Below are 16,839 nucleotides of genomic sequence, written 5' to 3'. Positions count from 1 at the left end.
AGTGCAGCCTGCAATATATATAAGCTCATCATGATGTGCTGATGGGGGGTGTTCACAGGAACTTCACAAAACTCAGTATATGAGTAAAAGTTTAGCAGGTGAGCATCAATGCATCAAGAGAAAAATAAATCATGACGTATTCAGCTAAATTTAACAGAACACAAGTACAGAGTAATGTATTTAGATCTCAAGTGCTGAGTAACAAGAATACATACAACCACATTTTAAAATATATGCAGAAATGTGTCATTAACTTCAAGACATTTTCATCACGTGATGCGTCAAAAATCATAGGATCCTTTCTTAATGCTAATGCACAACATTATATGAAGTGGTAGAATGAATCCTATTTGTTTTAAGAGGTCTTTTCTTCCTGTTTGTAAGGAGCCGCTAGCTCAGTTCATGTCATATTTTATATGTGATCACTTCCCGTGCTATGAATTTATTGCTGTAACTATAGTATTCACAATAGTACAGCAACGAGTTGGAGTTTGATTTAAAGAGCAAACTAAAGCAGTGAGGAACAACACAGCTGTAGCACAGGCAATAGAACTGCAAGTCGACGCACAGCAGGCAATGCAGAGTTTTCTGTTTCTTATGCCTGCTGTGCTGCATGCTACCTGGCACATATGCTTCCTCCCACACCCAGGTTTAGATATTTTTCTACAGGCTTCAGCAAGCATCTTCAAAAGCATTAGCTCCATGTTCTTCCATCCTTGTGTACCAGCACCTGCTTCTTTGTGTCCTTTTTCTGTATCACAGGCCTGAAAGTTTTTACACAGATCCAGTTGATGCGGGAGGAAACCCCATTCTACATCTTTTTGGTGTATTTAATTACTTTAACTAGATGTTCATGCAATTGGAATAATGTGTTGTCATTAAAGGGACCATTTAGATGAAAATTAAACAGTGTATAAATCTGAAGGTGGAGATAAGCTAGCAGTATCTCCTAAAAGCACCCAGATTCTAAATGAGCCAGAGCATGGTACTAAAAAGCTTCAAGGCATTTTTTCTTGGGAGCAGTGTAAAAACACTAGTTTGTGTCTGCAGCAGTGCACACCTACAAAGAAAAGAAACCCATGATGACGATCACAAAGATTTACAGCGACAAACCCTGCAATTGAAGTTGCAAAGAAGGCATAAAAATAAAAAAGTCACTGCTCTCATTCCAAACAAATTGAATTCCAGATATTCTTCAGAACAGCCAAATAAAACTCTCCACAGTGAGGTAAGTATCCTTTTAAGGATCTAGAATAGGCCCCCACATGGATGCAGGTATCTGGTCAGGCAGTCACACACAAACTCAGGACCTCATCCCTGAAAGATTGAAGATGTCTTTAGACCAAGCTAGAAATTCTAGTAGTTATTCTTCCAGTTCTTTATAATACATGAAAAACTGAAGATGATTTTGCTCTTCATGTTTGGTAGTACTTAATAACTATATTCAGTAGAAAAAGAGCCTATAGTTTTTATCTGTAACAAAAACGTAATACAGACATATTCTTGCATGCTCTAGTATGAGTTGATTTTACACACTTGTTGAGACTTCAGGGCTTTTTCACCTCCCTTATATTTCATGTCCTAGAGGAATTTCACCCCCATGTCTATCCCAGTCACATGCACACTTACACAAGACACCTTGTTAGGAGTTCTTAATAAAAAAAATTTGGAGCTCTGATAACTTCTTGGAACTTCTCAAATCCAAGGGTAGACATTCATCTATGCACAGTCCATTTATGAACAGGACTATTGTACATTCTCCAATGAAGTATGGATACATGCTACACTAAGGGCTACACAAGTTCAGAGCTCATCATCTGCCTTGTGGCAAACCAAACCCAACACCATCCATAAAGAAAATTTTGGTCAAAAACCTCCTTTGCTTTCTCAGACATTACCATATAAAACCATAATTTGTAGGGGAACAAACCTTTACAGAATCGGTTTTAATTTTGTTACCCATGCTAAAAATTTAAATTCCCTTTCTTCCATTCACCCCAGTTACCTGTAGTATTTTGCAAGATACAGCTAACATAAGGAAGCTGGAATTTTCACACATCACAGTAAGTGTATGATACAAAAAAACCACATCTTTCACATTTTCAAGAGAGGTTTGTATTGTGCATTAACACAGGTCAGTACATTTGTTTTGGAGATTTAACTTCCATAATACTAGGCTGTGTTGATCCCTCTAAAACCACTTGAATTAAAAATAGGGAATATTTCTCTGGTTTGTATTTGGCTTTTCTGCCTGAATTTTAAAAGTGCTTCACATGTATACACAGTAATGAAGAAGCCTCAGAACTTCCAAGTTGGAAAGCTTTGTTTTATCTTCTAATAGTTACATTTTTGCTTTAGGAGTCTTACTCTAGAGAGAAAGCAAGCCTCAAGGTAAGTCATTACCGAGGAGTGCTTCAGGCAAAAACAGTGGGAAAATATGAGTTTATCTAGGCTGTAGCATACACACTCCATAAGTATTTGTTTCCCCTCTGGCAGCACTTGGTGCAGGAGTTTTATTCTTTGGATTTAAGGATAGAAAACAGGAAGTTTTACATTATATTTAAAGAGAAGGTGTTCAAGTCCTGTTCAAGTTTGTTTTGTAATGGAATGTGTTTTCACTAGCAATGGAGTAATTATGAAGAATTAAGGTAAGCAGAACTACTTATCTGAAAGTACTTTTGTTGGTCAAAGCTAGTGGAAGTCATTAGTATCACAGGAAGCTTGTAGCCAGTTTTTGCCCTCAAAAGGGATATCTACCACCAGAGCATCTGATGGCAAGCGATAAATCACCTCATTACTAAGACTGGATTTGGCCATTCATCTGTGTCAAAAGAAAGTCCTCCGTAGTCAAGGTATTTTGAGCCAGGAATAATTGCACCTGGTGCACAACAGTCTTTAATCCTTCCTTTTCTATAACTACTCACTCTCCTCAGCTGTGTTTAACCAGTTCTTTCCCTCACCTACCTCTGGGATAGGGTCATGGCAGGTAGATGTCCCTACTTCTATGGCACTTTAAGTCCTCACCAGCTAATAGCTGCTTAGACGGCCTGTTTTCTCCAGGCTCTCCTCTTGCATCCTTTTAAGCCAGAGACACAGAGCTTGAATAGATTGTGCTGCAAGTTTTCTCAGAGAATTTTGTTAACCCCAGAGGAGTCCAGCCCCATACCAAAGCTCTCTGTCCCCAAACAGAGCATTTCCCACAGCCGCCTAACACAGGGAGCCTTTCCCCTTTGCCAGCTTCACAGCTGCTCTCGTAAGGCAATTACCTCCCAGAAGAGGGCTTGGCTGTCCTGATGCCCATGCCCTTTGAAGCAGAGTGGTCTTTTCACAACTTACGTATTTTAGGACCATGAGAGGAAAAAAAGCTAGAAATCAGGCTCTGTTGTATGGTGTCACATCAGTCCAGAGAGGCCTCCCCACAGTTAGCAGCCTGTTTGTTTCTGGAGAACAGGCTGAAACACAACAACAAATATGGCTTTGCAAAAATAAGTTTGCAGGCATCGTTTTTCATGCGAACACTGCAATTACTTGCACCTAAGATCTTCAGTTAACATGCAACATGACAAATACTTGAATAAAGAGAACGCTTAGAAAGAGCAAAGTAAGCGCTTCTCCAGCACTTCTCATTCAGTGAGAGCACGATATAGTCACAGTTCATTGCCTTTACAATGTTGCCTCATTGTAGGTTATGTCAAACTTACCCTCACAGCTCAGTTATTTAGGATTTTTTGTAAGTTCTGAGAATTTTAATGTTTAAAATGCTGCAAGTTACAAAGTTGATGACAATAATAGTGCAAATTTGTCCTACATCCCTTTTGGTAATCACATCTGTCAAAAGCCGTAGCCCAGCAGTGCCCAGCTCTCACTTAAGAGCTGTGTCAAGGGAATTTGCCCAAAGGAATACAAGATTTCCTGCTGGACACATAGCTCCCTCCCCAGGTGAGTTCCACAAAAAAGTGTGTAAACCACAGGCACACATATCACAGCAAATGCTAAGACTGCCTTTTGGTTCACGGAATAAAACCAGTGAAAGCATTCACACCAGTGCATCAGGGTAGTAAATGAAGCCATTATCATCTATGATTAAGGCAGACAACACTGAAAAATCTAGCCACCACATTTTTCAATACAGGATTTTTCTTGTTTTAAACTGTTGCCAGGTGAGGCAACTCTTGAGGGGTGAAGAAAATTAGTCTTAAGTGGCTACATACTTAGTTATCCAAATGCCATAAGGTCTCGAGACCTCTGTCCCCACAGAGAATCCTGCTAGGAGAAACCTGAAATCTATGTGCTTTCTCAGGGATGCTCAAGACGTCAGCGTCCTCTGACAGACAAGTCATGGTTGCTCACATCCTGGTGCTCATATCCATTAGAAAAAACCCATATATATCTCTTTATATATGTATATATCTTAAGGGATATATTAATCTTCATTAGTAGGTCAGGCAGCTGATACAACCCAGTTACTAATGAAACATTAATTAGCATTCAGTTTCTGTTGTAACTCCCTTACCAGAAATTGCATCCACAAAGCAATGTACCCGTCTTTCCCTCTGCACCAAAGGATGCTCTGATGGGTCATGCATTGATAAAGACAAAAAAAACCCAAACATACCACGCTCTCAGTTATCACATGCTAGCTGCAGCTCACTAACAAGATATTCATTCAAGCTTTCCCTCTGTCCACACTTGCCCTACTTCCAAAACAAATGTTTGTATTGTGAAGTAGTAAGGGAATTAGGCCTCATTCTCCCCATAAATATTATTTGTGTTCAGTTATGTGCTGATAATCCTTTATTTAAACTTGAGCATTAGTTAGCAGTCAACAGGACATGGTATTTGTCTAAGTAACTGAAAATATACTCCTAAATAATGTGACTAAATGCAGAAAACCATGTTGTAAGGAATTACTGGCATTCAGTGCTACCACCTGCACAAAGAACCCAGCTGCAGTATTTTTAGAAGGTAAAACACAAAGGTTTTCCATAATATGGATTATAGGAAATGGCTAGGAAGCGTTCATTCAGCCCATACTCTGCAGACAGGATGCTGCAGGTGATTTGAGTTGAAGAACACAACTGTAGGATATAGAAGTAATTTGGCTTGTGGATCTGACATGTAGCCTTCAGTGTCAGAAGTATTACAGCTTTATGAGATACATAATGAATAATCCTGGCTTATAAAAGCAACAATTCCATTTTACATGAATCTTCTCTCATGCAAAGTAGTTGTCTTCCTTATACTTAGAAATAACTGATTGGTTATCAATTTGCTCAGTTTAGGAGACTGCTAGGCTGAGGATTTCTTCACTCATGCTTCCAGTGGGCACACATTTGCACTAATTATCAGTATCATCTTCTAAGTCCTAATCATAAATGACATGGCAAAAACAAGAGTGCATAGTATTTCTGATAGAGCGAAATGTAATCAAGCTTGAAAGTCTCATTCATACTAAAAAGTAACATTATATTTAGAAGTTATGGCTTCTATACCTATTATTTCAGTTTCTACTTTCAACACAGTAAACCAGGATTATAAAGGAAAAAGCAGCATGAAACAGAAAAACTTGGAACATTTCCGGTTTTAAATGCAAGTTATAAGCTTCCATTATTTCCAGGCAGATGTGAGCTCAGGAAGATGGTAAAGGTAACTGGAAAGTGGATAAATAAAAATCGCTTGATCAAAACAAAAAAAAAAATAGAACCAATGCACCCATGTACTGCTTCTCTCTACATCTGCAGTTAGTTGTCATAGATATTGTGATGGAAGGTACAGGCTGTTTGCTCAATTTACTGAATACCCTTATGATTTTATCTAAGGCAAGCACAGAAAAAAGGCAGCTCTGCTGTGCTGAGACACAACCCCAGGAGGAAAAGACATGGCATGCTCCCTAAAGGTGCTGCACCTCTTGTGCTGACACAGGCTTCCTGGAACACAGGAACAGACAGTATGCTCGGGAGAGATTGAGCAGGCGGGGCATCTACAGCACAAACTGAGGTTTAAGGCACTCTTAAGAAGTAGAAGAAAGCAAATCCACATGTAAAGGTCCAATGTGGTAAAGACCATGCCGTCCAAGGGACACACAAGAGAAAACATGTTTTTTTAGGACCCAGGACAAATGAAAACACCTATTGTTCAAGGATATATTGGGCAAGACAACTAATATTCAATAAGAATTCTTATTCAGAGTACCCTTAATAAAATTCAACCTTCAAAAAGTGCAAAGTCTTTGGCATCCTAACTTCAAGCAGAAGATAGAAACAGCTCAATTTCACCTATCTCTGATAAACTCAAGAAAAATAGGAATCTCAGATAAACACGACATTTGAAATGGCTTCACACATCACACATAGCAATTCTCACAAATAAAACTTGTACTTTTTCCTTTCTGTTCCTGGCATAATATGAAAACCCCTGCGTCCACAAGACATGCGATGAGTGCTTTGATAGAGAAAGGTAAGTTACATGTGGCATTTACCTGCATGCTCATACACCAATAATTTTCACAGAGCAGCACACCAGCACAGCCCCAGCAGTGGGCTGCAATCCCACAGCTCTACCTGGGACAGCTTCTGTCCTCCAGAAAAAAGCCCCTCCAGCACAGCTTCCTAGCACAGTTCTCCCCAACACCAATCACACAGCACTAGTGCTCATGAAATCAATACCCTCCATACCCCTAAGGTTTCCTTACTCTCTGGAAAGCTTTAACTGCCTCCTCCTGCTCTTTTATTCACAGCAGCTGAGCCATTTCCTTCAGCCCTGCTTTATTCATGAGGTTAACCCTGGTGTTGCCAAAGCGTGCTTGTAAATCCTATTGGTGCAATATATAAATATTAATTGGAGCCCTAATGCTAGCTGCAATTGTTACATATGTGTGTTGTGGCTACCCCTTAGAGTAGCTAAATGAAACTCAGCATTTCGAATTTTAAACTGGAAATACTTTCTCAAAAATATGCATGCTAATTAATATAATCAGTACACTTGGGAAAAGAAAATATACATCTTATTGCCCATATTTTTTTGTATGGTTCTGCTTTGTCCAAAATAGGGAAGAATACTGGAATTCAAACCACAGAAACTTTGGAACTATCAGTATGATTAAAACAATGAAAGACATCACTGGCACTTCCTTTTTCTTTTTCTGATTGACATCCTTGCACTTACTAATATATCTGAGCTATTGCCAGAGTCTTCTGCAAAGGGTGCATGCATTAAATTTTAAAGCTTGGGTGTGCAATGAGTGACTGCCTGCAAAATGAAAGCTCTGTTCTAGTGAGATTCAAAGCTGAACACAAGCTCAAAGGAAAATTACTTCTCTTGTCAAATCCTTCTTAAAACTTTGAGCAGATTTCCACTTAATCATCTTCAAATTCACTTGGCTCCTAAACTGGAGATGCTTATTTGTAGCAAAGGCAAGACTATTTTGTATTTATTATTGCAGCAGGGCACCACTTGATTGTCAATAACCGAATACCTTTATCTGAAACAGTCCTGAAAATGATGTTTATATGACTTGGAAAAAAAAAAGTAACCTGCAGGACTCTAGCTATAAATAAACAGGAAGCTCCTATTGTACAAACTCTGGCTAACAACGTATGGTTTGAAAACACTTTTCCCATGCTTGTAGGGAAAGTATGATGCCAAATAATTTAATGCATTGGATTTTTTTCTTCTTTAATCTAGTTCCCTTTGATCTAACAGCTAGTGCTTAGTTAAGACTAATCTTTGCTAATGAAAAGATAAATCATAAAAGAGAAAATTAACAGTCATACCATCACACATAGGTCAGCCTCTGACAAGGTCTGCAGCTTTTTCAATGTGAATCCATTTGATGGACTTACTGCCTGTCATTACTGCTTTTGTCCAGTGTCACAGGGGTACAGTCCATCAAAGTAACTGTTCATGAAGTATGTTGTACCGGTGCTAGCTGCCAGGGTGAGAGATGTAGTTACACTATTGAACATCACCTTGGCTGAATCCATTTCATTCTTCTCTCTTTAACAAAGAAAAAGATTAAGAAAAAGTACTAACAATGTTAAGGACTGCTACTGTCCTCATAAGTCCAGATATTAAGCTCTTGTGTCCTTTTTCTAATTGCAAAGAAGGAATGGAAAATTTGTGGAATAAAAAATAAAATAAAAATGAAAATTAAAATAAAAATAAATAAAAAAAGTCACACAAGTTCAGTTCAAAACCAATGCTGGGCTGAATCAGCATTTGGCAATCTGTGGTTACACTGCTCTCTGCAGGGCCACCCAGATGGACATCACCTATGTCCTGCAAAAGCTCTTGCAGAATCCCTGCAAGGATGTAGCACAGATATGGATAGCCACTCCGCTTGGTGCCCACTCCTCTTTCCAACTAGTGCTTTCTGGCCTCCCCCAGATGTAGACACCATCATCTGGACTCATCTCAGTGACCAAAGAGCAGCCACCCCTCTTGACCCAGCTGAGATTTAGGGGCATAAAGTGGAAGAGGGAGGACAGCACACCTGATGCACACACAGCTCCCACACATCTGGCTGGAGGTCTGCTGGAGGAGTGAGCATGTGTTGCCCAAGCTCTCCCCTTTCCCATCTGCAGGGTAAGACTGGAAACTGATTTTGATTTTATGTGGTTTAAATGTTCCCTTAAGTGCTTGTAAACTTTTTTTTTTTGTTAGTTAAGCAATACAATGGTAAAATGCATATTACTGTAGGGAATTATCTTCCTTCTTCCATTCTGTATGTTACTTTAGAACAAAAACGCTGATCAGGGAAACTTTAATAGTTTAAAGTTTCATAAAATTTGATTCTAAAATCTTCTATTTATTCTGATAGTATGTTGAATAATGTCTGCATTTGTTATCTTATCAGCATGTTCCTAAAGTAATAACCTCAATAATTGTTTGGTGGAGATTGATGTCACAGAGATCAAATACCAGGAGTCTTTGCTTTCAGATCTCTTCTCCCTCTGATTGCTGTTTGTATGACAATGGCTTCTTTCCTTTGCTCTGTTTAGTGTTGTTTCCCAAGTAACATGGTGAAACATCACTGATCACTGATCCACCCCCTGCCTTCAGATGCCCTTCATATTTTGTTTCGCATTTATTTTTACCTATTACTATTGTTGTCTAAGCCAGTCAGGACTGGTGACATGCAGTGCATAAGTGCATGCAGCTGCTGGGGAAACAGCTGCAATGTTCCTCCCTTCTCCTCAGAGTACAACAGAAAGCAGTGCATGAGGTGTACAAGCACATTTTGTTCTATTTGAAAATATTTCTGGCTAGATGTTTGCAGTAAAGTTCCGGGGATCTAGAATTTGCTACCTGATTGTTCTGGAATAGTACAAATACAATAAGCCTCACTTAAATTCTGCCACATGTCTCATCCTTTCACTTTTCTAGACATTTAAAAATAATAACAAATCAATTAGACTACAAATCATTTTTGAGGAGAGAAAAGATAATGCAATGAATTGACTTTTAAAAGTAAACATCAACTTTGCAGATACAGTTTTCTAAGTACATAAGTATTCCTGCTGATCTAACTGCATCTGCTTTGCTTTGTCTGCATCCCATAGCATCATTATATTGTCTTGTTAAACAACTGCTGTATCCAAAAGGTCTCTGTGCTTGTTTGATAGGCAGAGTAATGCCTGAATGCATCACTTTGCAAGGGACCTTGGGATCTTCCACACAGGAGGGCACTGAACCTTATCTTTACTACACTTCCATATTTTTTGAAGGTTTGTCAATCACTGATATTATCAGAATTCTCTCTTAGTGCTAATTCTTTCAGTGCCTCAAGAGGAGAAATCAGTTCTAATATTTCCACTGATCCACAGAGGAACAGTAAAATAATGGGAAAAAAGATATGAATGTACTTGAAGAAGGAAGGAAAGTGATGATGATGTAGTGGGATGCTTTGCTCATGACTATCTCTTCCTCTTAATTTTCATTCTTTGTATTCTGAAAAAAAAAAAGGATCTGAGATTTGTAACTAGCTTTATCTGTCTCACATTAAATTCCTCGGGATTTACCCGTCACAGGAAAAAAATTAATTGCATTGTCAGTATTCATTAAACTGCATTTTGACTTGAAGTTCATTTTCTGTCATGAATGGAAAATTTTAAAAACTTAAAACTCATTTAGAAAAACTATTTCAATTCCTTTAACCAAGAGACTGCCATTTCACAGGCTGAAAAGAGGCAACAAATCTAACTTTTTACAAACACTGAGCACAAAAAATTGTGTAAACAATAATATACGCAAACATTTATAGAACCTGAAAGAAAAGTGAATATTGGGTAAGAGAGAGAAGGCCTTGGGAAGTGGGGAAGGAGCTGCCAAGATGAAATAACCTACTGCTGTCAATACCCTTGGCCATAGAGTTAAAACTGGTCCCTGCCTGACTCACCCTGTTTTCATTGGCCTGGGCTGAGCCTTGCAGGATGGAATAAGCAAGACAACAAAGCCCAGAAAGAGCCAGGGGATATCAGCAGTGAGAGACAGTGAGTGACCACTCTTGACCATATTTTAAATTAGAGAGATATTTCTGGAGTTAACAGCAGTGAGCACAGAGAAAGCTTCACCTATCCCAAACTGCATTTCAGTTTAGCCTCTGTGAAGCTGTTTTTATTAATTCTGGTGCTAGACTGGTGGTAGGAAGAAAGAGATGGCTGGCCTCCAGTGGCCTCAGAGAGCAAGCAGTCCAGGGCGGGAATACATTTATGGGACTGATTGTATCTGCATTCAAAAACCTTAGGCAGATAAATTAAATGATGATTTTTCCATTTGATCAAATTCCTCAGCACATTATGTCCCACAAAGTCTAATTAACTGTTAGGTTATACATATTCTTTTAAGTGTAGGCTCATTATAACTTCTCCTTTAGGTATTTAACATCTTTGGTTGCTCACTGTACTTCAATTTTTACATTTTTTTAAATTTTATTATAATTTAAACCAGTGATCAGAGAAACCCGACTGGTTTTAGACACTTCGGTTACAGTTTTTGAACTAAGTCTTTAGCTGGTCTTTCTGCTGATTTACAGCAGCTGACAGATGATTAGAGCTCCATGTGTCCAATCACCAAGAAGTTATTTCCCTTTCTGCATTCTCTGATTGACAGGAAAGGTGAGAAATGAAAGTTCAAACACACTGTAGCAAATGAGATAGATAAGTTTAAATTTACCACTGTGCAGAGAAAGCAGCACTTCCCATTACCAAACAGAAAAAATACTGCCCCAGCTGTCACAATCTTGACACTGTCAGAATCTTTATCCAATTATGGGTTTGGTTTTCTTTTTGATAGCAGAAACTAAGACATGATTATGATGTGTCCTGAATTCAACAGAATGCATCACTTTGTGTGTGTGTGCCTTTAGGAGATTAAATGTGATTTAATGCCGGGGATGTGATTTAAAACAATGGGAAGAAGGGGAGGGAAGGGAAGGGGAGGGGAGGGGAGGGGAGGGGAGGGGAGGGGAGGGGAGGGGAGGGGAAGGGAGGGGGAAGGGAGGGGGAGGGGAAGGGAGGGGGAAGGGAGGGGGAGGGGGGTGGAGGGGGGAGGGGGAGGGGAGGGAAGGGAAGGGAGGGGCGGGGCAGGGCTCAGCTCTTGAGATACTTGTAAAAATTATTCTAGATGGAAAACATAACCCAAAGGTAGATGAGATAACAACACTAGAATATAATCAGAAGCAGTTTTGCTTGCTGATGTAACTTGTTTGAAGGATGCCCAACCAGGAATCACTGCGTAAATCCACAAGAATCATTAGCCAGGAAGATAAGAGTCCTTGCAGAAATGGAGACTGCTGTAGCTGAACAGGCTCTTGTCACTGAAGGTATTCAGGATCCTTAGTGGTGTTTAATTTAATCCTTAGTGGTGTTCCTGGGTCGTGAAATAACTGCATTGGGATTATGTGAGTCAATTTGCTCCAGTTTGACAACTCATCATACAAGCACTTGCATCATGTACAGATGCAGACAAATATGCAGACAACTATGACTCAAATTTAGGTACCTTTGGAGAGAGTACAGATAACTCATATTTCTTGATTATGCCTTTCATGGGACACTAACTGAGCAATATCCCTTCTCACTCATTAGGCTGAAATTCTCTTTTAGATTAAACTAAGTTTATTAAGTTTCCCAGACTTTATGCTGATCAGTTTAGCCAGCAGACAACAGTTCAAGTCAAATTTTGGACTACTGCTCTTCTCCAGGAAATACTTAACCATAGGCTGTGACTTAACCAACTAATGTTAGAATGTTGTGCCTTGGCCTTACTGTTATATAAATCTAATGCCATTGGAATATTAGTTCTAGTGATTATCCATCCATATGGATGGATAATCATATAATCCATCCAATCCAGAAATAATCATATAATCCATCCAATAACGGGAATAATCCCTGTTATTGTCACATTTATACACCAGCAATGAAAAACAAAGATCAAATCCTGATGACTGAGACTGAGATGCAAGCAAATTTCATTTGTCTCAGTGTCTTCAAGCTGAAACAATTATGCACAGCATCTAGTTTTTTTAGGAGTCTCTTAGGCAAACAATCAGGATTCCATGAGATTACATTTCATGCTTCAGTGAATATTTGGGAATGTATTGACCCGTTTAATCTCTTTTGGGATTAAGTCTTGGAAGAAAGAATAAAAGAAAAATGTAGTTGTTATCAGGGTACACCTGAACTACACAGTGTGTTTGATTCTCAAGCAGGAAAACAGCGGCAAATGACTAATAAACACTGCATAGAGTTATGCTCTTTTATATATGCTCTTTTATAACACATTCTCTGAAAACACTCGGCCTGCTTCTCACTGCAATGTGCTCGCAGTGATGCAGAAAAGGAATGCAATGCTTCCTCACTTTCAGCAACATGTGTCATAGTCTCAGAAATCCATATGCAGTTTGCCTAGGGAGCTTGTAATGGCTAACACTGTGTTCCAGATACAATTTTATTCTATGTTTTTAACCCTGGGAATAATTCTTGTCTATATATTCCCCCATGATCTTGTGTTCAGCTGAAAATGCTACATTATAAGAATGCTTTTGCTAGCAGAATAAGCGCAAACTTTTATACTTCATAAATTTACAGATTTTTACTTCAGTCCCAATTTTCATCTACATTGCACATGTTTCAACGCTTGCTCTTTGAGACAAATGCAATCGGAATAACCCAAATTTCTATCTCAGCTATTTTAATTTTCATGTGCACTGTATTCAGTGCTAGATTCAGTCATGCTTCAGGATCATAACTGCCTTACAGCAGGGACTGTCTTTGAAAGTGCTGTGGGATCTAGCCTTGAAATACTTCTTGAGTAAGACAGCAATTTTCTATATTTTTCACAAAGATCAGGTATATCGTCATGATTTCTTTTTTTTTTTTCTTTTTGTTTTTTGTTTGGTTGGTTTTTTTTTAGTGGCAGTTTCACGTCTGCAGAGCTCATGGTGCTACTTAGTCCACCTCATTTCCCCCATTACCCAGTCTGTATGGTAGAATTTCAGGACAGTGTGTTCTCCAGCCTATAAAAGTTTGGGAATGGCCTTATGTCTCAACATCTAAGTGATTAAGATCATATTTCTTTCCTGTTTAAAAAAGTTGAAAATTATGAGGCTGCAGGGATTTGCATGAAATTTCCTTTAATATGCCAAAGATTTCTTGGTCCTAGCATTACCCATGAAAAGCAAGAAATGTGAAACGTAAGCTCTGTCCTCTGTGGGCAGAATGCCTCTGGCAGCTAAAACTGAAGGAAAGAACTTCGTTACCCTACATCTCCAAAACAGCAATAGTTGCAAAAGTCACAATATTGCCTTAAGGTTATTTCTTATTTTACCAAATGCCTTCAGGGGACAGTCAATCTTTGTTCTCTCTCACACTGAAATAGAGTTCATATTTCATTTATTAAGGGAAGGAGATATAATATTTTTTTTACATATTTTTGCCTCCTCAAAAATATGTCTATATAAGCTTTCTTATTAGTATGAGAACATAAATGAAATGTACAAGAAAAGTATAGCCTGTAGGTTAAAGCTTCCAAATCTCACTTCTAATATCATTCCAGCTGTGATAATTTCCATTATACATTCAGTCATTTTGATTCAATACAGGGGGAGAGAAACAGCTGGAGAGAAGTAAACAAGGTGGAGTGTGCACTGGGAAAGACTTTTCACATTCAGATTTCTGTCATAGGAAAAGATGAGAGAGTGTGCCTTTAAAAGTGCCTTTAAAATTAATAACATACTGGTTTCTGTATAGGTAAATGGCATTAGGGGGAAGCTATGTAGTTGAGAGTCAACAGAAGTTGAGCAAAGACCGTCACACTAATTCATGTGGGCAAGGTGGAAGTGTTCATGAATATTCTCTGCTAGTTCTGAGTGAGATATCAAAGAATGAGCCAGACTGGACAAAAGCAGAGGGTGATTTGCCTCCTGAAAAAAGGGAAGGACAAAATAAGTAGAGAAAGCTTTTTTTGTTAGGAATTTCATCACTTCTAAGGTAATGTGAACTAATTATTGAGCCACCGTATGACCCAATCAGGGAAAAGTGGTTGATCCTTATTTGATTGAACTAAGCTTCCACTTTTGCTAAACCACTCTACCATTCATACATAATCTATCCTTGCCATCATATCCTATATGCTGCTCGGGATGTAGCTCTTTGATCTGTTCAGACAGCCAAAGAAATTTATGCCTAATACTTGTTCCCTGCTTCCTTTTATGATCTGCTTCAATCAAGAAATAGCATGTCTTCCAAGATGTAGTTCCAGCTCTCAAAGTGTTTAAATCTAAGTTCAGAAGGACTTGGGCATAAAGCATCTTCCTTTATACCCCTGAGAACCTGCCACCTTAACAGTCAAGGCACCCTGGTTCTCACTGAGGTGAAGAGTTAAAAGGAGCTAAGGAGAAACCACCTTTCATAAAGGCTGTATCCTGCCTTTGCAAAAGTCTGTGATTTCCACTTTAGAGTGAAGTAATCACATAATGAAGTAATTACATGAAGTAATCATGGGGATTACTGCCACCCATCTCTCACAGAAGCAATATCCTGCATCTGGACAGAAATAAGGCCTTTTGTCTCACTATTTCCCCTGGGTCTTGACCTCTGTAGGTACAAGAATACAGGCTTGGGATGAGTCCAGCCTGAGCTCCAGGATGGGTCTGAGACACTGCAGATCATCAGGACTTTTCAAGTGTGAGAGATGCTGCTCTGAAACGAGTCTGCTTCACCTGGAGTAACACTTAGGATCAGGTATAGATAGTACTGCTCCTGCTCACACCAGAAAGAGGCCCTTTCACAGAATCACAGAATCACAGAATCCCAAGGGTTGGAAGGGACCTAAAAAGATCATCTAGTCCAACCCCCCTGCAAGAGCAGGGTAACCTACAGTACATCACACAGGAACTTGTCCAGGTGGGCCTTGAATATCTCCAGTGTAGGAGACTCCACAACCCCCCTGGGCAACCTGTTCCAGTACTCTGTCACTCTTACAGTAAAGAAGTTCTTCCTGATGTTAACGTGGAACCTCCTATGTTCCAGTTTACACCCATTGCCCCTTGTCCTATCACTGGATATCACTTCTCCAGGATGAACCTAGGGACAGGAAAAAGAAGACCGCATAATCAGAAATGCAATTTTCCACTATATATCACCAATCTTTCTCCCTTTATTTCTAGTAAGCCACATATTTCTAGCCTTGCCTTTATTCACATTTTCTTTTGAACAACTGATCTAGGTCATAAGTACATCATACAGTCACTCGTGAGAATATTTTTTGTGACAAAATCTGGAGGAAATATGCAGCCATTTCTACCACTGTATGATTCATTTTATGCTTATCCAGATCACAGCAGTATTTATGCTGACTGCAAATATACAATTCCCATTTAAACTTAAACAACTAGAAGGCTCTGATGTATTTCCAGTAACACCTAACTTCCTTTCTTTCATGCTATTAGGAATGCCATCAACATTTCTGTTGTATGCCTGTTTGTACCTATGGTTAAAGCCTATATGAGCAAATACAGGTCCTAATCTTACAAAAAGATCATTACCTATTTGACAAGGAACATGATGAAGATGATCAGTAAGTTTCTCGGGGATTACTGCTCCTGCTATTTGGCAGTTATCCTAGAAAAGGAAAATATGAAAGTACAAAGAATTATATAAGTTACACTATACTGATGGTTCAGGGTCTTTATGCTCCTTTTAATCCTGTATTCTACAAATATCTCTTGAACTAAGAAAAATCTGAAAGTTTCCCAAAAGGGAAGAGTGCTATTACTAAAAGCATGGCCTTTCTGACAAGTGCCAGCTGACAGTGCCAGATTATAGCTGCATACATAAAATATAACAGCATCTTGCAAAGAATGTGATGTTCAAATCCTGTTGTAAATTTTAATAGAAAAGTATGGTAGATGACTATATAAAAATAGTTCTGTTTGCCTGTGCACATCAGCTTTGTGAATTTTGAGAGACAATGGTTATATCAATATGTAAGTGTCAATACAGTCATGAACTTCAGGTAAGTCAGATATATTTTTGGTGCTGGATATTGAAAGTGAGTAATCCAATGCATCAGTTTTGACAATACTAACAGATTGATTACATATGTACCTAGCACTGGGACTGGCAATTCCACTGTGGATCCAGTCTTATTATCAGTCTGGGGAGGAAGTTTGTTGCATACAAACCCTACTGCATACTTAATAACATAAGGAATCCCCTTGGACCAATTAAAATTTTTTGTTTACATTTCCATCAGGTGAAGTTGTTTCCCAGTTTGGCATTACTTACCGCAGTTATGCAGCTGAAATAGGATTTATTGCTCATAAGTTTTTCAGCA

At 38.8% G+C, this 16,839-nt stretch overlaps 1 long non-coding RNA gene across 1 annotated transcript; it reads right to left on the bottom strand.

Annotated features, from left to right (window-relative positions):
* Positions 1–252: 252 nt before the first annotated feature.
* LOC136022899 (uncharacterized) lies at positions 253–6,669 on the bottom strand. Its single transcript, XR_010616390.1, has 3 exons — positions 6,479–6,669; positions 3,337–3,452; positions 253–1,060 (listed from the first exon to the last, which is right to left on the bottom strand). It is a non-coding gene; the product is annotated as an uncharacterized LOC136022899 (long non-coding RNA).
* Between the last annotated feature and the right edge of the window lie 10,170 nt (positions 6,670–16,839).

The sequence above is a fragment of the Lathamus discolor genome, chromosome 1 (genome assembly GCF_037157495.1).
Source record: "Lathamus discolor isolate bLatDis1 chromosome 1, bLatDis1.hap1, whole genome shotgun sequence".
NCBI lineage: Eukaryota > Metazoa > Chordata > Aves > Psittaciformes > Psittacidae > Lathamus > Lathamus discolor.
The sequence above is the reverse complement of the archived record's forward strand: the minus strand, read 5'-3'. Positions and strand labels throughout refer to the sequence as shown.